At 40.0% G+C, this 23,847-nt stretch overlaps 1 protein-coding gene across 1 annotated transcript in view; it reads right to left on the bottom strand.

Moving 5' to 3' along the window:
* T265_02016 (hypothetical protein) overlaps positions 1-19,399 on the bottom strand; it is a gene marked incomplete at both ends in the record, with an annotated part of 75,451 nt that extends 56,052 nt beyond the window's left edge. The window contains one exon of the mRNA XM_009166164.1: positions 19,343-19,399. The remainder of the gene's footprint in view (positions 1-19,342) is intronic.
* Positions 19,400-23,847: the final 4,448 nt, after the last annotated feature.

Raw genomic sequence — 23,847 nt, 5'->3', positions numbered from 1 at the left:
ACCAGGTCGATCTGTCATATCGTTACGTAGGGATCACCTGAAATGCATCACAAAGTCTCTCTATCGAATCGACAAATAGATTATTATGTCTGTTTATTCGAGAGGCACGTAATGCCACCACGAGCTAGCCACCACTGTTAAGAGATTCTGATGGACATTCCACAACAGCAGCCAAATACAGATCTTAAAATCAGGCGCATCACCATTACTTATGACTGAATCTACTCAAATTCTTCAAAGTACTCTCATAAGATATTCCAACAACGAATTTCGAAATCTTGGGAGCGCTTAAAATCCAATAAAACAACATCGATGTGGGGATTAACCAGATAATGAGGGGCACTAAGCGTTTCGAGGAAAGTTCTCAGGATGGGATTACCTGTGCATGAAAACAACGGGTGGTCTAACCAAATTTCTTTTTTGGGTATACCCATAAAGTTCGCTATGCTGAAACTATCCATTGCGGCTCGAGTCAGCTATCTCAAAACAATCAGTTAACACTTCAGAAATTTTTGCCACCGTGTATTTCACGCAAGGGAACAGTACTTGGTAAATTGTAACTAACATAAGACAAATTTGGTAGGATAATGTGTGAAGGTTTGGTGTCACTCTAATAAGGTAAAGCTCCACAGATTTCTAAATTGTGGATATGTTACACACAGCACATTCCGTCCACGTGAAAATGGTAAATAAAAAACAAGCAACACAGAAGTATTTGGAGTAGAGACGGGCAACATAGTTATTTCATATGCCCGAGTGAATCCCTAAATTTATTTTAGGAGAAAATCGCGTGACTAGGAGTTTGCGACTTTAATGAAGATCATGAACAAAACTCGTGTACTTTTTGGATAAAACGTTTGATTAATTCGATGAAAAATTATTGGAAGCTCAGAATCTGTTACAAATGCACACATATCAAATATGTAAATCAAATTTTGCGTGCATATCTGTTGCTGTTTGTTTTTGGCTAACAAAATACACTCAAATCGCGTGAGTAACTGACATTTTAAATCACAGTTTGCTGCAGATATTTTGCAGAAACTGTTTAAAAAAACTTGCTGTGGAGGAGCGAAAAATAAAGTAGAAAACTCTCCTGGAGTACCCACTGACTTCACTCATGATTGCGACTATTCTTGGTTGTGTTGGAAGTGAGGATCCTAGAAATTTGTTCTGCTCAATCAGCTAGTCTATCGCCGGGTTCATAAACAGACTACTTTTGGCTACCATAAGGTTTTGCTTCAACAGGACGGAATCTTTTGTATGCTGTCAGCGCTAATGCTGAAAGCAACAGATGACAGAAAAGTTGATTTGTTTTTTATAAATGGCGTCAGTTTTAGTAAAAGTCCAAGAATATGCCAGATAAACAAAACAACTGAATACAACAATTTGAACTCCTTGGTGCTCAGTTGCCACCGTAGCTGCATATTTTCAGAATTCTCATTTATTTACAATGTGATCGTGATTCATACGTTCTTGCCTGCGTTTCACCATCTAGCGTTTAACTTCATACACGTCCTTTCGCATGTGTCCAGTCACTAAAATTTATGAGCATAAAAAATAAGTTTGTTTATTTGCGGATTCGCTCTTTGTTTGTAAGATGGGGGGATGAAACTCAAGAGCCCCACAGCTGGGATAGTTTTGTCCATTAGGATCACCGTGGTGGTCAACCGTTGCCGAGTAGTGTGTACTCTGTTTTTAGTTGTTACAAACACAACTCATAAAGAGTGCGTCAGACAGTCATCTGGTAGGTGATTGATCGACTCATTGTTTTCGCCCATTTCTAGACGGTAGATCAACCGTTCAGTTTGTCGGAACGTACATATGGCTTGCTTCAAAGAACAACGACTTGGGTAAAAATTTCGTGCTTTAAATTGACTTGTTTAGCATGAGAGTGATCGAATTGTTGAAACTCCCGTCCTCACTAATAAGTTGTTAAATGCCTACCTTGAAATCTAAGTCAAAACTTTTCGACTCATAATAGGATTTTCTGTTGGTTTCTACAGCACCCAAACCCAGTTTGCTACTCATCTGAACACTTACCGGACGTACAAAATTGGCAAACTGTTAAGCAAAATAAAGCCGGGTACAGTTCGGATGAAATTCCAATAACGGCGTGATTCTCCTACGATAAGCCGACAACTGATTACTGGAACTACGTGAACTATAATGCTAGGTGCATCCTGTAATTGTGTCGCTCAGTTTGAAAACCTCATTCTTGTTAAACAGATTACGCGGAGATTGAATCTAGTGTACCCAATCCTTTTGACTGCAGGTTCACAGGAATTAAGGTATCGGTGATCACGTTGAATGTAATGCGAAGAAGAAATAGGCAGTGACGAGTATTGGGAATATTTCACATTTCCACTGAGTCAGTTAAATTAGCGCCAGACGGCCCCCTGAAATGCAAAACAGTGCCTGACTTCGAAGGAGTTGTTCTTGACTGTGTCGATAAATCTTCAAGTTCAGTTTACTCTCTACGACAGAATTTTCCTTAATTATTTTCTTTCGAGGTGGCTGTTCAAAAAGCAATTGTAAAGATCAGGAGGCTGCAACATTCAACTGGTTGCTCCTTTTGGGCGGAGTAGAACAATAAATTTTGAGTGTCTTAACTCGTCTGATGCCTCAGCGGATTCAACAGTCCAAAAATCAGGTAGCAGATGAAATTCCAATGACCGTGGATTGCGCAGAGCAACTCCTCCACTCACAGTTCATTGGAAACTATGCCAAGTTGCATGGCACACATTATCGGGGATTAGCGTTTGTTCTTTACGAACCGATTCACTGTCATCATGCCAATTACACTGCAACCAACAACTAATCACATGGTTTGTGTTGCACGAAAATTCCGTGTCACATGCCATTCTCTGGTTTGGTTGTGGACAAAATGGTTATATCGGGTCAGAGAATCTAGTCGGAACTAATATATCAAAATAGTATTCGTACGAAAATTGATGTCCGTAATATACTCCTCCAGCCTTTGTTCAATCAAAAGGTTTATTCTCTGCCTGTTTATGCGTGGTGGATTTCCAAGCTAAATTAATGACCGAAGAAGCGAGGCAATGGCGCACCACATTTAGGATTATGTTACCACTGGATTCGATTGAGAACTAAACGAATCCATGTCCCAGTGGCACAACTAATTTCTGGAAGCTCTACATCTTTTCAAAGTTCGTACAAAATTTGTCACAATGAATGGCAGTGCGATGTGCAGATAAAGCAATGTGCCAGAGAAAGCGGTCTGTATGCAATACTGACGTGAGGTCTTGCCTTACTGTACTTGTCAGAGTGCCGTCGATCTTCCAACGGACCTGTCCTTTGCCTTGTGGTGTAAAATAATGGATATGAACGTCCTGGACAATGGGACTTTATTACCGCTGGAAGCATGTGTGCATTGTTCAATCAATGCGTAAACTTGTTCCAGTTGCTCGAACAGATTAATGACAGGACACCAGGATGCCTGGTCAAAGTATGGTACAAACGCTTCAGAAGTGAACTTTGAAACGTCAATAAGCGAGCCAAATGAACTTCAGGCCTAGAATCAACTAGAGTCCATCGTACAATCCTCACACTGTCCCGGAAGCCGAGTCAAGGAGAAATCAATGTGCTTTAGTGGCTTATACGTGCTGTCAAAAGTCGTTACTTAAATATCAGAAATGTTTTTATCTTCTCACTTACACTCTGCTCAGATACATCAACTTGTTTCCCAGACATGCATACTTTGCTATGTCGCTGACACTAAGCCTAAGGTAGTTTTGCCGCCTCAACTTATCTGATTTGAAGGTCGAACAACTCACCCAACTATGGTTCAACAAAGCATTATTCGACCTTGCGGAAGGTGTTTCAAGCGGATTTTAGGGCCTCCTTCAGTTCAGTTTACCATGTTTCAACATTAAACATTTTATAAGATAAAAAGTTGTCAAGGTTTGATTGCTTTGGTCTCCTGAAACCAAAGCCTGAGCTCGGGTTATGTTTTAAACTCCTTTGTTTGCACCTTGACTGGAAACTAAAAGTTTAAAACACATCTGCCAACCGTTAGATTTATATTGTTTGCCACAAACGGCTTGAATCACAGTCCGCGTGATGATGACCCCCACAAACAAGTTTTCTAATTCTTCACCTCCTCTCAAAAGACAAGTTAGGAGTGAGGTAAAGGCCTGCAATGCCAGCGCTACAAATGAATTTCAATTAATAAAGAATAAGTTTTCTCGTAAACCTCAGAGTAGTTTGAGAAATAACTTTCCATCGTTTTTTGTATCAGTCTACATCTAGGTACGGGAATTGTGGGGCGAAAACTTTTGCAGCCCAGAACTAGTCGAGTTTCACTTCTTGAGGATTGCCTTAACAACCATATGGACCGATGGAGCCTCCAAGACAGCAGCTTGGAAACGTCGCTTTATAACTTTACAACACATCTAACAAAGTTTTCCGAAGTAGTTTTTACATGTCTCCTCAAATCTGATGAGCGATTTGTGAAAGTGTGAACTACCTAAATTTTTGATGCCCACTAAAGTCAAGTTATGCATGGATATGGCGTCCGATGATACAACGATGAGTATGTTGCATGTCGTCGAGTGTGAATAGCTGTATTCGGAGTACAACTTGGCTGATTTCTGTAACAGAACTCAACACACGCTGGATGTTTGCTGTTTGGTTGACGTTTCATCATCTTTCCAGAAGATTTTAGGTAATTACGCTCAAACTCACTCTAAAAGATCCTAGAATACCTGTGTTTATAAGGTATGCAATCTGGGACAATAATAAACAAAAGCCTCAAAGCGTCGGTAAGCTTTGATAAAGGGCCACGAAGATAATATGTCCATTACTATTTGTATTGGCTGTGCAGTCAGACGAAATTGACACCAACATGAACACGTTTTGGTGTTTCTTCCCACCTACTGGAATTCCACACTTTATCTGGTGTGACTGACTGCACAGAATTTTTCCGGAACCTTTGAATCATAACGTTATATCTCACGGATGTTGTCTGAGCTAAAATGAATTTCTCGAGAGTTTATTGATGCAGCTAAAGCAGCAGGAGAGCGATTTAATAGGGCATAAAACAAAAGAAATCAAAGTGCTCAGTGAGGAAATGGAAACGTCCTGTCGTCTTTAGATAGCCAGGCATCCCACTTTCAACCGACTATCGATTGTAAGAATTGTGCAAGTTCGCTTTTTTGAAAAATGCAAAACACCAAAAAATAAGTATGCTGTCCATTTTATGCGTGCCTACATTTTGAGCAAGCGGTTTTTACATAAGAACACTTCCACGGAGTGACTTCTCAAATCATCGAGGTTCAGGAACATGAAGTCTCTCTGCAGCCAAATAATGGAATAGGGCACCTCATGACAGAGAAAGTACGATACCAAAATCAAGTATTCAAGCTGTTTTCGCATGACTTAGTTACAGAAAGTGACGTTTTTTTCTGCCTTTTAGGATTTCCACCGGACTTGCGACCTTGTGCATTGCGGGTCATACACTCGGTGCTTTTGCCAAGTGAATCAGACAGAACATTAACACGCAACCTGTTTTAATCTGTGCGTTATTTTTTGCTACCAGACCGAGCTCTTTACCTGCCAACTATATAGACCATCAATTAAGAGTTGACACAATAACATTAGATGTGCATCCATCTGGTGTGTGGGTGCGTGTGTCCATCTGATCAATTACTTTAATGCACTACTGATTTCAATGTCTTTGGCAAACGTAGCCTGCTAAGCAATCGACATTTTTAACTCGCAGGCATACCAGCAAACTTAAAGTAACATAATTGCATCATATGCTTCAAGCGGCCCTTTCAATCCGGATAACTGCACAATTTCTTGTTGTGCCGCTCATCTGCGCATCTTTTTTGTGGTCACTGTGCAGCTGTTAACAAAACATTGTACATTTGATTTACTTTGCTTTTATTGAGCCATGGGGAAATGAAACGACCTGAGCGCTAGTGCATGCTCGAGTGGCTGTATTTGATACCAAGCTGAACTGATGATTGTTCAACTTGTATCTTCTTAGAGTTTTTTTATTTTTATTTTTAGTTTGTGAATACACATGTAGCAGGCTTGCTGATTCTCATCTAACTGAAGATTTCATGTTCATATTTAGTCACTTCTCTGAGGTGGCCAGTGCCCATCATAAATAGGTGACATTACCTAAATGGATTGCTAGGCTTCGCAATTATTTGCTTGCGTCTACTTGCTTGCATCAATAATTGTCACGTTCTGCATATGCAACTCTGATTCGACCCGGTCTTAGGTCTTTCCTTCTATGGCAGTTGTGAGTTTAAAACGTCACGTGCGGTTACCAAATCATTTCCTGCGACAAATGGAGAATCAATTTATGTGTTTTTTAAACTCGAGTATGCGGAGGACCGCAAGCTGCTAGTTGCGATAAAACCTCAACCGGTAAAACGAGGTAAAGTGAGAAGACCAGAAGACGCCTAATAATCCACTTTCGAAAGGTCGACTGACTTGGGTGCTTTTGGTGGCTCATGATGGCCAAGGTCGCAGAGAACTGATAAGAAGAAATGACATGAAAGCACATTTATATGCTCTATTCTCTGTGGGAACAAACAGGTCGATATTACGTGAATCTCAATACTGAAGACATGTGGCTTTTCTAGGTGAAAAAGTTAAGAGAAATCTCTCTAGACTTCTCGAATTCAAAGACTATAGGACATTATTTTTCTACAATGTAAAAACCAATAAGTCTAAAAGCTCGAGGCTAACGAATGCTTGTTTAGCAATTTATTTGCCATCACTATAGAGCTATCAAAAGCAAACAAAACCTAACTTGATTTCGGGCAGAGTAAGAGTCTCCGAATAGTAAAATCCAACCAGAAACTATAAAGTTCTTCTTGGTAAACTATATCAGTTTCTGCTGGGAAAAACTTTCAGGTTTATTGGCATGCTTTATTCAGATCTGCTTAGAATAAGATTACCTATGTTTATGCTGAAAACTCGAGGTACAAGGTACACCGGGTTCCTTCCTATCATGGAAAGTGCGCATCTAGTAAAACTCCGTGGATTCTCGGACCCGTAGCTTGCATTCTAGTAGTTTATACACTTAACCTGCACTTAGAAAGGAAATAGCCCTACTCGTCTTTCAACCACACAGCGTAGTCAAGTATCAAGTGGCTGCTCTTGTCACGACCTCTAAGCTGGAAATTCTACTCATCTTGTGAAACTATTCTCCTCTTAAGCTACCTAAAAACTGATGGTAGTCTGGGGAGTTTTGGTAATTTAAGATTTTGTTCTGTAGGTAATGACAATGTGTGCTTAAAAGCCGTGAATCCTCGTAGAGCTGGTTAATTCTTATTGTATATTATCAGTGGCACGCATCTTACTAAACTCCAGGGGCTTTCGAACGAGCAAACTAAGTTTCGATAGTTTACACAATTAACCATTCAATCACGGTTGATCAGCAGCGCACATAATTGTTCAAGTATGTACTTGGATGCCCGTACCTGAGGAGGCGTACAAAATGACGTCACAACTACGATATTGTAGACCATTTTTCTGTTCGAAAAGAAGAATGATTGGTAAATTAGGCCAACCTGAGCCAAGAATATACATACATATTTATATATACTTATATACCTGAATTGTGACGATATCGTTGAATAACGGTCTAAAATTTTCAGCTTCTACCAGACTCCAATGATGGGTCTTGTATCTCCAAAACAAACCTTATCGCCTAGGAGTGCTGAGAGGCCTGGTTTCTAACTGTGTTGTTTAAAGAAATCTTGGCTCGCTCTACAAATACATTTGTTTTTGTAAGTGACTCACCACCAAAATGTCCAAACGGTATGCTGTATTTTGAACAGATTAGCAAATTGTGTCAGCTTTCTGACTGCAGGCCACAGTACTACTTTAAATTATATAGAGATTGTACAACTCCTTCCGAGCAAAGTCATTTTGATGGACTTTGAGTATGACATGTGTTGGAGGGCGGCTATTGATTTTACCAACTTATTCTCTCTCACAATGTTTCAAAGGTTAAACACAATCCTCAGTCGCTATCGAATGTGACCTTTGGTGCTATTATTGTCGAGACAAATACTGCCAATATACGTGCTCGATTACACTTAGGACAGTCTAATACACTTAACGAAAACTCGCCTGGGTAGATGAGAAATAAACTTTACCTCACAAGCATCAAAGCTGATGGTCCGCTAAGCCAATTATTTTTGGAATGGAGTGAACTGGTGTGAAGCGTGATCGATATGGACCACGTGCGTCTGCAGCACCAGTAACAATTTAAATGCCACCCTTTTTTATTACGCCGATATCCGCTGCAGAAACACATAAATTGATCTTATTGCCAATCGTGTCAACTCTTAGTGAGTAATCCTTTGCAAATGTCTATTACAAAGTCATCATAATTGCTTGGACAAGTTTTTAATAAATACTGCTCGAAAAAATCTGACTCACTGACAAAATTGCGTATATAGTTTCACATCGTTTTTGAATCAGATTTCGTGTGTCGCTCATCATCCAAGCGGGGCAAAAACATGAAGGATAACAGTATTTTAGTTGCGATTTTGTCTTTCATGTCAAGCTTGTCTGTACCAAAACGCCGGGATGCTGTGGTTATATCACTGATCACCAGGAAGATCTAAACTCCCAACTCCCGGAGAGATTTTGACACATAACCCTCTTGCCAGGATCGGATTGATGGGGCACCACAGACTCTTTAGTCAAGGGGTTCATATCAAGTGCATAAAGCGTTGGTTAACTACTCAGATGCCAACTACTCAGATGGGAACTACACTCATCGTGTGAACGTTTCGCTCTGCAAGCTACCTGTGAAAGGAAAAAAGCCTTCGCTGCGAAGTTGTTCATTACACGACAACTGAAAAGTTAGACTATTTGACAGGGAAGCAAAACTCAACTACGCATCTTGTTTGCAAAAACTGAACATCTTTGAGCGCGTCTTCCTAAATTTTTCTGAATAATCACTTACTGTTCCTCGAATGCAAACGAATTCCGCAATATATCTCACTTTTCAAGAGAGGGAAGCGGATTTGTGGGCGAACAGTCTACTCCCAAGCCCCATCAGTATCATCCACCGTGGCACTTGTAGAACGCTGGTCGCACAAGCAGCGGCTGGTCATCGAGCGGCCATGTGATTGAAGAACAATTGGTACTCTATACTGCTCAAGTGACATTTAATCAATCGTTCGGCTGATCAATCGTGAATGCTAGTGCGGTTAAATGTCCTAGTTCGCATTTCCATGCAGATTCTTAAGATACGTACTGGAAATGATCCCTTCAAGGGCCGTTACCGCATTGCACACACTGAGGGGATTCTTGCTTAATATTTTCTTTATGCCAGTAGGATTTCATCATGTAAGAGCTACAGAAGTCCTTGGACATTTATTCCATCAAATCAGAACGAAAATCCATAAACCATCGCTATACAGGGTTGTACTAATGATATCGCCACCATTTTTGACAACTACCTCAAGTGTTCTGTCTATGCTTTCTTCCCATCCTGCAACTTTGTAAATTACACCAAACTATTAAAAATCGAGGGATACCACGTAATCCAACACCAAGTAGATCCATACAAATTTCAGAAGCAGTAGACGGATATACTTATAACTACTGTTTCGAAATAGTAGAACAGTTAGAGCAACAAGTGACATAACTTGCCAATAAGCAAGCCAAGGTTAAAACCGATGTCACCTTATTAGAATGCTGAATGTTTCAGATTGTATGGCGGACATTCTCTGTTTGTTAAACCTAAGAGAATATGGGTATGTCGACTACTAAACTTGGGCAAATTTTGTGTGTAACTGAATGCTCCCAAGGGCACGGCAAACATGAAATGCTCTTCGGAAAATTTTTCTCCAACATACTCTGGGGTTGACCTATCAGAGATTCTTTGGGGTTATCGAAAGACATAGAGATTTGTGTACGATACCTCAAGTATGATAAGATGATTTAGCCGATACCCCCAGGAGGTCTGCTTAATCCTTGAAAATCGTTACAAGTGGACATGGCAACAGATTTTTGACTGTGCGCCAAGAGCAACAGCTCGAAGGCAGGCGCTTTCTAAAAAATCGATGTAACGCCTTTTGTGAGCGGCCAGTGCTTCTATCTCCATTTATATAGCTTTCTCCGTAGACTCTCAGGGACGAGTCAGCCGAAATGAGTTTATCGCGATTGTGGAGTTTGGAATAGCTACCGTTTTATGGTCAGGTGTTCAAACTACCAGAAGCGTTCGATGCGTCCGTGGTTCCGTCACAAGCGCAGTGCCGATGATTCTCAATAGACATGGAACAGGGATAATTTTTTGCTCGGATTTTCAGCACAGAACGAAGCTTCAATTTTAACTGCAACACACTTCCACTTCATTCGTCATTGTACAGAGGGAAACTAACGCCTGACTTCAGTGTTTATATAGGGAGATTACTCCAACACACAGTCGAATATTGCACGCCCATGTCCTGTAATGACTGGGTTTTTGCACCACACGGCTTGACCCTTGTTGTTTGACCTTGTGACTTGAGGAAGAGTTACCATTCTTGCAGTGCTAATCATATGATTTCGTGTTGCTTCTAGCAACGACTATATGAAGAAACTGTTTTTCTGTCTGCAGGACAAGTCGGTTTGATAATTCTAACCTGTATGGTGCCATATAAATCTGCTTAGCATTCTACGAATAACTGATATCTCTTTTTCATATTCTACATCGGAATCCCCCTCAACTTCAATTTTTCCCAAAACCTCACAAGACGAACCTCGCAAAACTTCCGCGGCAAAAATAGAAGTGAATTACAATGTTTCCCGGTATCTGGCTATGGACGGATTCAATATGAACATCAGATTGCTATAGAGCGATTGGAAAGTTTCCATTTTGAAACCACTGTCGATTTTTACACACCTCAGTCAAGTAAATTTCGGGCACTACCTGAAACAGCACCCACTGGTTCATGGACCGCTTTTACCAGAATTTCCGACATCTTGATCACATAAAACATAAGTGTGGCATGTGGTCTGGCGTTGGTGAAGATTCTAGTGCTTTTTACCACCGCAAGCGCTTATGCACTACACGAATACACCATTATCCCCTCGTAAAACACTTGATCGCCAAGCTTTCTAAGATGCTGACGAAGAGCTTTCCAGAGTACTTTAGCTTTGTGTGGCAGTAACACTAAATGGTCGACTGGATACGTCACAAAATACATGCGAAAAGAATGTTCCTAGTTGGTTTTTGCTGCCTATTGCTTTAAAACACTCTGTGCATACTACTTGCCTCAGAAATTGATGAATAGCGTAATCCAAAGTAATATTCTTGCTATATAAGACCACACCCAACCGTTCGCAATCTTAATTTCGTTTACCAACAGAATTTTGACCCGTCTTACTTAATACGTGGTAATACATAGATAAGTTTGTGCGCAGACACTTGAAAGATATGAGAGCCAAAATAGCTGACGTATCGCACGGCCATCCACGGTAAGTGTAGAGCATGATTTCTTAACGCCTTCCTCCTCAACTTTCGGTTATTCGTCGTAAATTACAGTGTGTTATGAACAATATCATCACCAGCCAAGAGTTATTGACATCTTCAAGACTGTTTAGCTGTTGCCCTTTGACCGAATTTTCTACTAACTGCTCCTGGAATCCTGATAGGTACACTGAATAAGTAATACTTGATCGACGTTTTTATCTGACACTCGGATCTTAACACATTTAGTTTAAAATGTGTCACATTATTAGTATCGTTATTTTCTCATGATATCCTTTATCGCGCACATAAGAACATGTAATAGCCGTTTGACTGACGGGATTCCAAAATGCGCACTGGTACCCACGATTGTTTTTTATCGACTTTAAACACGAGGCGTTAACTTGAATAACGCACCCCCAATATGTCAAACATAATTATAAGTGATCTGAGATCAACATTCCACACATCATTTGAAGATGTTATTCTGCTCGGATCACATGACCTGCTTGAGTTCATAACAGAATATCCGAGCTCATTGAAATATTTTGTGACCAATTAAGGCTTGAAGCGATAAGACGTGTGGTGTTCTCGTGAAACTATTTACATATTGTGCATGCAATCAAAACAAAACGGATGCTGATAAGTCGAAGATCGAAAGCCTGCGTGCTGGCAATATTGTGACAGCTAATCCAAAGCTATTTCTCTTACTGGTAGTTCGAGCTCCAAAAATGGCACAATAGAACGCTTAGAACTACAGTTTTGTATTATGTTTATCTACTGATACTCTTCTCTGTTTGCGAGACATCTACTTCAGAGAAATGAGAAACATTGCGGGCTACCAATCTATTATCTCAACCGACATCAACAGCATCATCGTCTGCACTAGGACCATCATCCTCGTGATCGTTTTATCATTTCCACTTAGATCACCCGCTGTGCAGTACGCTTCTGCTGCTTCAGACGATGATCACGTGGTGTTTGATTTGGCACTGACATTTGATCTGGACTTGGCAGTTGGCCTGCATATATTCCATCAAACGTTTTATGCGAGAAAGCGTCGACAGTACGCGGCCGGGTGGGTGAACTGCTACCTGATCTACAGCTACCAATATTTAGACATTGCAACGTTTACTGCGCATTTTGAGTAACGATGCTGTCCTATGGGACAGAATATATATTCTACCAGGTTTCCCAAAATATCTGAATAACCTTCGTATCACGACCCTAAAAGCGCCAACTCGCAGAAAAACTCATGTGAACAAGAAACCTTAAAAATAACATAGTTTCCGTTTGTTACAAATTAGGATAAAACTACAAACACTAGTCGGTTACCCAGCACCACAAAACAAAGTCAGTTTCCGGAAGCTGATAAAATGAAGTGATTTTTATAATTCTGCTGTTGATGGTGAACATGCGACTTGATTCACATGACTTTCGAAGAAATGAAAACATTCAAGATGGATTTCCAGATGCGCTAGTCGTTCGAATACGACTTAAGATATCAATGACCAGTGATAAGTCATTTTCTCAAAGATAAAAAAACGATCAAATGATGCCACAAAGTTGGACTGGGAACTTCAGCAAATTCGATCACAAATTTCTTCCAATCCACTCAATTTTAATTGTTATTTTATTACTAATAGGATCGGAGTCTTTCTACTCTAATGTAAATATCTGATTAACTCCTCCTGGGGCAGATAGTTTTTTCCCAGTGCCCTACATTCAACAATCACTACGATGAGTTTGGAGTGGGAAGAAACCGGACGTGCTATTTGTGTTACAAGGACTTGTAATGATTATTACTTTTTTGCAAACATGTTGATGTCCGCCGTGAAAAGTGCGACCAAGTGTTGTTGTATAGAAGAAACAACTTTCAACATCCTGAACGAAAAAATTTGTTCAGCTACTCACTTTGAAATTTCATGAAAAATCACGCAGTGTTTTGATAAATGTAGTGTATCTTTTAAATTAAACGAAACCGTTTAAATTCTAGCCTGATTGTCTCGTGAAAAGTGTGTGCGCGAAATCCAAAACGCGGCAACCTCTCACTCGAATTTGTAGTCGTGCACACACATGCTAGACCAAGTTGCTCCCAGAAAACCCAGCTAGAATTGGTAAAAAAACCATGCATACTGTTTAGAGTGCTCAAACAGACATACCGAATTTTGTCTGCTTTCAATCCAAAGTATACTCAAATTCCATTACTAATACCCATTGTATGCAGCAACATGCTAACGAAGGATTGCTGTGAGCTAAGATATATTAACTATTCCACTCACCTTTACTTATCAAGACGATCCGTCGGTGCAATACTCTGACGCGCTTCGAAGCGCGTGAGATTCGTACGCCTTTTTCGGGATATTGGTAAGTTTCAGCTTGCGTATTTATTTACGGACAGTGCCATCAATGTTATACTTGGAGCATGTCATTTAATGGACCTTCCGTGTGCTGTAATTCTTTGAGTTTCAACTAAAGTGACCTAGGTATACGGGACATAGAGTAAGAGTTTTCTGCATGCATTTTTAGCCCATTTGACCACTGAGCGTTTCAAAACCTTATATGGGCTTTGATAACTTTTGGTTTTGTTACGCGTGACATCATAGGTTTGTGCAGTTCTGCAGTATTTTGGAAACAGCGAGTAATTTTAAATTGAGGTTGTGGAAAACAGACGAGTTATGGCGGTTTCTATGGAAAAAGTTGAAGTTTATTTATAACATTTTAATTTTTTGAAGATGACTCAGTGAAAGTGGAAAGCATCATGTTTTGACAACAATGTCCAAAAAGGAGGGTAAAGTGGTCCAGAACTCCCCATCGGATAAGGTCAGAGGATCCACTGAAGCAAAAATGGCTACTCTTAAATAAATCTAGTTCCTTAGATTTTGCGTCCCAACTAGCTAAAAATTGAGGTCCAGCCAATAAGCCCAGGCACAGTATTGTTCGATAACGATTTCTGGAAGCACAACTCCTTATAGGAAGACTATTGCTAATAAATTATTGTAAACACGACAAACTGTGTACAAACGTTTACTGCCATGAAAAACAGCTTTCCGGTACTCTTATGTTTCCGGACCGTTCTATGCACCCAAGCAGTGGAAAATTGTTTCGCTCTCGACCAACAGATCAGAACTTCACGTTGGTGTGAGTTAAACCAATGACTACCCAAAAAAGGTGATCGAGTGTGCGCAATTTTGTGAAATGTGCTTTCAATTTGGACCATCGGCCGCAGTGATTAGTCTTTTAGCATACCTTGATCTGCAATTTACTCGGCTATTCATATTTACAGCCATAGTAAAACTAGTTCACTGCCAAAATCCGCGCAATGTACAAAACACCCAGACCGTTGCAGGTGGAAGCTTGTTGCAGACGCGCCCTTAAATAAACATCCGAATATACAAATGTCAGTCTCATTGGTCTAACGACGGTCATACGTCAAAAATTAATAGATTTTTCAATTTTCTGATTCAGAACATCCAGCAAACAAAGATGTTGTGAAAACCACTTGGTAAATTACATTCAGGATGAGATTCATGCCGCGCTGCCACGTGTATAAACTGAAAACACATCGGAACTCTACATTTGCAGTTGTTCAGAAGCAAGATAAGGACGTCCGATGAGCACGATGAATAAGCTCACATTTATATGTTTTTCTAAATACGAGACCATATTTTTCCGGTACAATAAAGATTCCGCAATCCGACTGGTTCAGAGCCTGATAAATTAAAGTTTTCTTTTTTGCAGACAGACAGAAACTTTTATTAATCGAGTGATAAAAAAACAAATATCATTTACTTTAGCGTTTCTCCTACTCTAAAAGTTCCAATTTATCTGTTACAAGAATAAGAATATGAGTTTAGACCTATGCAATTTTCCTCGGTTTTCAGAAAAGGTACGCTGCTTTGGTTAGCCACCACAACAATCAAGTGAATTTATGGGTTTCGTTTGTATGGACATCTGCAAAAATCCCAAAAGAGGAAGTGCGATGGCAAACTGAACAGCTATTTCACACTAACCATAGTGATACTCTGTTTCAGTGAATGTGTTCACCAGACATTCAGAGGAAGGTCCTATGGTATTCGTGTGGTGCACCAGCTCCTCTAAACCGGCCGAATAATCATTGGACGCTTCAAACTCATGTATATGTCAAAATCAGTTCGGGACACCCAAGCCCCAGGAGCTTTGTAATTTGCAGTTGCAAATATTGTGCGCCTTAAAGAGCGACAAGCCGGTGCTTTAATCCTTTGTTTTTTAAATCTATCTAAGCAATCAAGCGGATATTCTTTGCCTATCAGATAGCAATGGAGACAGGGGCCACTTTTTCATAAGTATGCAACTTTGCGCAAGTCTTTGGTTTCCAGGTTTAGTCGAAGTTACTATAACGCGTGCGGTTCCGGCAGGCGTATTCCTCCGCTGTGCATTTTTACGCAGTTAACCATTCGTTGTTATTCTTTTTTATACGGGGGCGCTTCTCTATCTTTCCCCAAAACAGTGGTTTATTATTTTCTTGGACTCAGAGCAAATCAATCCGGTCTTCCGAAGATCCTAGAGTAAAGTAGTCCAGCTTACTTATTTACTCAAGTGGAATTCCTGACAAGATCTTGACTGGCAACGTTGCGGAATGTAGGCAACTCGTGTGCGCTGCTTTGGTGTTGAACTTGATAGTTGGATTACTTCATCACCAATGATGTTCACATCGTCAGCGAAGTTAAGATTCTCTGGTATATTGCTCTCCTTTCAGCAATTTTTTGAATCAGTGCCTAGGATAGTATGCTTTCAAAAACATCACTGTTGGCTAAATAACTGATGGCATCTTGGGAGACATAATTTCAAAGGAATGATAAGATTACTTCTTCCTATTCGCCCGTCCAATCTTGGTGTAAGAATGTATTATGGAAAAACTTGTAACTTTTTACTTCCAAGGTTGAAGGTTAACTGAAGAGCTGCATGCCGCTTTATGATTATCAATGTCGATGATAATCATTTCTGAAGTTGGTTTAATTCTCTTTCATCAAAGATGCGTCAGTTTTTGGTAGACGAATGGACAAAAATGAGAGTCACGATCAACAGAAACAGAAATCATTAGCCCATCAAAACACTTGAAAATGAATGCGGTTATTGTTTGAACAAACTTCAGCTTCCAAGCCAGCTTCAGAATCAGAAGACAAAAAAAATGACCAATAAACAACTGCACCAAGTGCTTCGCTTTGCTGAAGTTCATGAATTTGTTTATCACCGATAAATAGGCCAACTGCAATGCTAGACATATCCGCCCATGTTCTTGATGAGATTATTCTGGTTAGGCTAAATAACCTGCTCTAGTTTCCTCCGTATCATTTTTCATCATCTCTCATCACAACTCAGTGGGAATGCAATGATGTGTTGTTTGATCAACAGACCACAAGGGATTTAAACGATCGACGGTCACATGTGACCAATCCATCATATTGCACAGCCTGTTGATTGACAGTTTAAATGTCTGAATTAAACGTCTCTTACGGAATGTGGTTAAAAACTTGGAGAGCCTGGGATATGAGGCTAAAAAATCACTTATTCATTTGTTAATTGTACAGGACGATGCGTAGCTCAAATTCACTATGGATATTTCTCTCTTTTGACTCTTATGCCACTGCCATTTATGATGCACTTTACATAAAGCAGAACGGTTACGCAGTGCCAAAATGCTTCGACAGCGTAAACTACACTCGACAGACCGATCGATAAACGGTTGACTTTTTCTCAGCATCGACTGCTACAACTGAGGCGCATATTACACTGAAACTTAGAGCAGTAATTGGACTAAAGTGGCCAATTTACCATGAAAATCCTGATTTCGTAGTTTTTTTGAAGCCATTTGGAAGGAATAGTGCGTTCACTGCCACTAATATGACTGTCCACGCCCAAAACTACAAATCGTTCAGATAGACAAAATCAATATGTTAAATAATGTTTTGACCTTAATAGGGGACATAATTTCAAGAACAAGACTTCAAGTGTGTTTTTTCACCTTAGTGGAGAGAAAAACCAAGGAGTGTTTTGCAAATATTTAGTTAAACAATTCCACAGACCATTGCTTGACTGACACATTAAGATCTTTATTAACAGGACTTTTTTCCAAAGTAAATGTACCATACACATGAACATTGTGGAGGAGAAAGGCATATTTTTCCCAAAAGAGCTTCATTCCGAGTTTGCCTTGGTTTATCACAGCATCAGTACTGATAGAATACATAATACGGACGAATTATTGATAACAATAAAGCACTGCAAAAATGCAAAAATGATAACACGCGTAAAACGGGACCATCTGTAGTCACCTGGAAAGCTCCTGAACACGGTTCCACACCGAACCTGTGGTATTTTTGGATATTTTCAAACAGGTAAGTCAGGTTTTAGTGTTAGACCTAGAAATGCATGTAGATCTAAAATGAGTGTTCAGTAAAAATTTCTCGTTTGCCTACCACGAGAACCCCAATATGAGCGTTGTGTTGCCTACGTGACTAGAGAAACAGGTTTACCACAGATTTTGTTCGAGAATATCTACGGCCCGCGTAAACATACATGGCTCAGTCTGATAATTTTTTCGAATAGCCTACTTGGACGTTCACGTGGGACAATTGGTTTATAGAACCTTAGAGGTTACATGTACCTAGTGAGCTCAGTAAAAAAGAAGAAAAACGAACGCCCAATATTCATGTACGATCTATGTATAAAACAAATCTCAATTTTACTACCTCGCTGAAAATATGAGATGTTCAGTTCCGTTCGTATCTTTTGCACGGATTATTTGGCTGTTTGTAAAATTTGTTTTTTGCTTACGTGACTGTAGCGCATTCTGTGGTTTACACAATGACTGTCGTTGTTTCAAATGACTACGATGTGGCCCAGGAAAAAAGGCTGCATTTTTTAAAATCAGCCAGCAATTTACCGAAAATGAAAGTTGACATAGGTTTGCTTATCATACAAGATAACCTGGAAGGGGACACGGTCAACTGAAGTCATAAGTCTAGCCCTCTTTGCTATAACGCATCATAAACGAGCAATTTCAGTTTCAATGCCATCTAATTGGGTAGACGTACAACAAGGTTACGGAGGAAATCCACTGGAGCAAAATTTTGATGCACAGAAGGAATTGTTGCAAGTATACACTTGGACGAAACGTTGCCAATGTTCCACGTGGTCAAGAAACATATATGCGTTTTGAGTGTTTTATGTAAATTTCTCATCGTGTGCGGGATAGCAAACAAGAACGAAAATTTTAAATGTTTCATAATGCAAACCTGTTCGAAGGGCAAACTCTGTGCACAATGCAGAAACGCCTCCGGAGGATTAACCAAGTAGGCAACAAGGACGTTTTAGTCTAGCTCAAGCAAAAATCACTCTTTAAATTTTGCCAAACTAGCTTAAATACAGTGATTTTATCACCAGTTCCCTCTCATCCCGATAAGGCAATTTAGTTGTGTTGACGATAACCTATAGTAAGTGTGGTTGCGCGTACCATCAAGTGATGCGTGTTGATTGTCCCAAATCTTGTGAAATTTGCGAAAACTGAAATCTGTATCGAAACATAACCAAGCCAAATGGAGGAAAGACAATACATAACTAAGTTCACAATGTTCTTCCGGCACCATGTTTTTTGCCGACTGTAATAAAAAATTCTATAGCAACATCGCCTATTAGAAGGTCAGTTCACCTGAGGCTAAGATTTGATTTCAAACTCTGTTTCAACATTGCTTTTTATCAACAAATGATAGATTATCAGCCAAACTGACAAAACAGCTGGATACTATGAAGTTTGTTTGCCACAATTTTTTATTTACACACACATTCTGAATCATACAGGGGTTTTACTCTCGATCACACAGAATTATCGGTAAGTTCTAGTTAACTTACCGAAAGATTGTGTTGAAAATTTTCATATTCCAGCTTTTTTTAACGTATCACCTTCTCCGGCTACTCCTGACTTACGTGCATAGTCCACAGAGCATATTTTAGTTTCAACCAGTATTTGTCTTCCAAATATAACAGCAACGAAGTTCCACCACATTCCCGCAACGGGCGAGAGACACACTCACAGATTGTAGAGAGCGAACAAGCACACCTAGACATACCCACATACAGACGCGTGATAATAGATGTGTGGGAGCGTACTTCTTTTGACAAAGTACCTTTTGCCGAGGGGACTGACAGGACGAGAGGGTAGTTGACATCCGTAGGCAATTGTAAAGCTCTTAAGGACCTATCAGATTGATGCTTTCTGTTTCTCGCTGGTGACGACTTCAGTTAGTACGCCCCAGGTTATCCAACTTATCGGGATATTTTATGTGTACTCTTCAAACCGGCGAATAGGATATTAGCTGGATGGAAATTGGGATGCTCTGATATAGAAAAAAACTGAATGACGTGTTGCCCAACCACAACACCTAAATACTGTTGTTAAAAAATAGAAGCTTTCCGCAACAATTCTAGACATTTTTGAAAACCGGGTTGCATTTTAATTTCTCGTGAAAATAAAAAAACGATCCTGCAGCTTTGTTCCGAAGAGTCTAATCTTTTTTAGACTGGAAACGTTGTTGATATTTCCGTTTGAATCTGACGGATGACCGGCGAAACGCGTAACACTCGCTTTGTATGTCTTCGAAGGGCTGTTTCACCGCGGTTATTTTGTATGTAGACATCGCCAACAAATGAACTCTAAAATGTTGGCAGACAATTGCGGTTAAAACATCACACGTTGCTGAAGCATGTAAATCAAATATTTTTCTAGCAACTACCGGAAGTACCTGATTTCATTTGCAAAGGACTAAGTTAGCTGCAAGCGACTGCAAGCTTTGTACACTGACATATGATGGAAGACAAATTACGGTAATTTTTGGAGTCAGTGTACTAAACCACTAGCTTTACTGTCGATTTTGGAACAACGTTTTTTTAGTTAAACGGACTTAGCAAGATCACATATGCCCTGAAGCTCATCAATAAAAATCGAAAGAAATTCGGTCAGCAAACTCACCTGCATGTATACGTGGCTGAGACTGAGAATGTCTTACGCGTTCACAATAAACACAATTGCGTATACTCCCATTCTCCTATATTCCCAAATTGCTTTAATACTTTGAACACAGGCATCATTGCCTTTCTTCTAAATATAACGTAACTTTCTTCATGCACGTCTTCAGATATTTACAGTGGCAACACTTAGTTACAAGCATACTGAACTGAAAATAAATTTTTTGTGCCTATGGAGATTTCTGCAAAAACTAACGATGATAAAGCACGCGTTTTTTGTTACCCAAATTTCCTAAGACATTGTCTGAATGTGAGGTTTTTAGTTAGGTTATCCGAAAAAGCGTTGGTGTGTGGAATCCGATGTACTTCCGGTCTCGACTGTCAAAAAGTGACTTACCACCGTGTTTCCTGTCCCAATTGCCCTCAACTATCAAAGTCATAGCAACCGTGCTGTGTCCGTGTTCTCTTGCTCCAGGTTGCTAAAGGGTTTAGCAATACATCACGAAACTAGAGCTGACATCAATTTCACGTATTTTTGAATCGTAGAACGTTGCATGCAACACCAATGAACGAAGCGGTAAAGAGCTTCTTTTAACCGACAGACTGATCCTCACCGAGCTAAGAGGCTTCGGTAAATTGAAAAATGTTTGGGGCCAATTTAGTAATCATTGTTTCAGAGAGGTTTGGTAAACAATCGGTGGAGTTGTTGCTGGGCAACTTTTTGCTTTCGACACAGAACCTTTGTCAGGCCAAACGATTAGGTGAGCAGGTTGATTGGACTTCAGTAAGAAGCATCTAAAAGACAAAACCTCTTGTATCAAGACGAGGACAACTTAACTTTCATAATATTTGTGGATTAATTCTAAATATACGCAACCTCTCATTGGCAAAGTATTTTCAATAGTGTGTTACTGGTGGTTTGGACATATTTTCATTTGATTGTCGAAGAATAGCTTATAGGTATTTTTACTCCTATGGAAAACTAAAAGTACTTGTCAACACGAAATGGCTGCGACGTTACTTCTGTGTAGGATTCACTGATAAGAGATCAGTGTTGTTAAACCTCAATTTATTGCCGATTATGTCGATTTATCAGAAAATGCACAGAAAAACGTATGGCAATTTGCCGTTGGGCTAAACATCACCAGACTCGTTGCACGAAAAAAAGTAAATTTCTGAAAAAACCAATATCCTACCAGTAGAATCGCAGATTAACTCGACTTGGCGTATACTCTAGACTTGGCAGAGCGATGGAGGGATGTATTGGTGTTGCATTCTGACACGAAATGTCCACTACTGAAAAACCGCGTAACTTCTAGGAACTCTGATGTGAGTGTGATCTGCTTCTCAATCATCATTATTATTTAGAACGTTTAAAAGGAGGTACTTGTAGAAAATTGCGATGCGTATCCAAAAGCATTTTTCAAACAGTCATGGTGTCGAACAAGCGAGAGGCTAACGGTTGGTCCTTGATGTTTGCTCACAGTCTGGAATTAGTTCAGTCATATTGGTCAACATGTAAAATTGTCCTAGCCTGATTTTTCGCTCGAATTCTTGCTGCTACTGCTGTCATACGAAGTAATACTCTACATCACTTAATTCGTATTATTCTTGGAACAACGCTCAGTAAACCGTCATGAGTGCGGTTCGAGGTTATCAATGGAATATTTTATGAGCCCATTAGAAGGTATTTCACCGGCATAAGTGGCTGGCTGGACACTAAACGGGAAAACTTTCGGCAGACTACTAATGGATCAAATCACTGGGAAAAAACTTTATTCCCTTGACCAGACACACTGTTGTTAGTTGCCTTCGGTACTTTTCATAATTTTTCAGATACACTTAACACTATTTAATTTCCTTTGCAAAATGTTAGTTGCTTGCTGTTTAGACGGGTTATTACGAAAATTCAACCACAAAGTCTTAACTTCCGTCCAGTCGCGTTGCTCCGAAGAAATCTTCAAGCACTTAAGACGTTTTCTCACACGTGATGTAGTTTTGTGCACGACAAGTGCCCAGAGAAATTCCATTTGTGCGTCTCTCTCACATTCAATCACAGTACGCAGTTTCCAGACAAAAGGCTATCTGACAAACGTGTACAGTTGATTCATTTCAGTGATTCAAATGTTTCGATTGGACGTTTTTTTAACAGCCAATTCTAGATTGTGGTTCCATAAATTGTAAGTTTTCATGGTTATCAGGAAATATGAACAGTTAGAGCCATTTTTGAAGCGGTACAAACATAAACGTTGGGGACGTGGAAATCCCGAAATGCTGCCCGCTGTTCAACTTTAAACCATCCTCGAATTGTTGTGCTGGAACGTTTTGTTCTTACTTGGACCGGATCCGCTTTTGATCAGCCGTCAACAAAATAAATGACATAGCAAGAACTGATCTCTTTCAGTATGATTAAGGTCACAGTTTTTGGAGTTACTATACCACAAATATGAAGACCACTAGCTGAGCAACATGTACCTCTGCGTAAATGTGCGCACGCTGTGAAATATTTGGAAACTCCTTGTTGATTCATATCTTCCTAGCCCATGTTGTACAACGCAATTCCCCATTTTATGTTATTTTAGTTTGCGCCCATACCACCCTTCTTGTTTTTGACCCGAACATAAACCGTTCTTTGACCTTGCCTTATGTTCACACGTGGTTTCGCTATCTCTTGTAAACACGTAGATTTAGTCGGTGTGGACTGTGAGATCCGTTAGGAATTGGCAGTTCTTCAACCGGTTTATAGAAGCCGGCATAGTCCAACTTTGACCCGACATAAACCGTTCTTTGACCTTGCCTTATGTTCACACGTGGTTTCGCTATCTCTTGTAAACACGTAGATTTAGTCGGTGTGGACTGTGAGATCCGTTAGGAATTGGCAGTTCTTCAACCGGTTTATAGAAGCCGGCATAGTCCAACGATTTGAGGCTTGTAAATGTTCATTATTTTTTTATTGTATTTATAGCACCGCATTTGTAGATAAACCTCCATTTGGATGATTTGGCTTTTGAGGTTTTGCGCGTAACTCGAGGTGGACCAACAGATTGCTGAAAACAAACTATACTCCCTATACCTTGATTGGGTACGCACAGAAGTGTTAGTTGACACCAACCTTACGTTGCCATGGTTTATGTGAAGCAAAAAATTAGTAGTCGTCATCTGTAACACTCTTTTGATGCATAGCTGTCACGCCACCCGTAGCAATCTGAACGGCTGAGATACTGCCAGTGCACACAAGCCTGGACAAAAGTTGTTTAGGTACCTGATGTGGGTTCGAATAGCGGTAATATGGGGGCTTAATAACGGCGAGCTGAACCACCTCCTCGTGGTGCCGACCGGGTAGCCTGGACGTCTGTCTGGGTGAGCTAAGAGTTCAGCAACTCCAGACAGGG

The sequence above is a fragment of the Opisthorchis viverrini genome, assembly GCF_000715545.1.
Source record: "Opisthorchis viverrini unplaced genomic scaffold opera_v5_23, whole genome shotgun sequence".
Classification (NCBI taxonomy): Eukaryota; Metazoa; Platyhelminthes; class Trematoda; order Opisthorchiida; family Opisthorchiidae; genus Opisthorchis; species Opisthorchis viverrini.
Note: the sequence above shows the minus strand (reverse complement) of the source record. Positions and strands in the feature narration are given on the sequence as shown.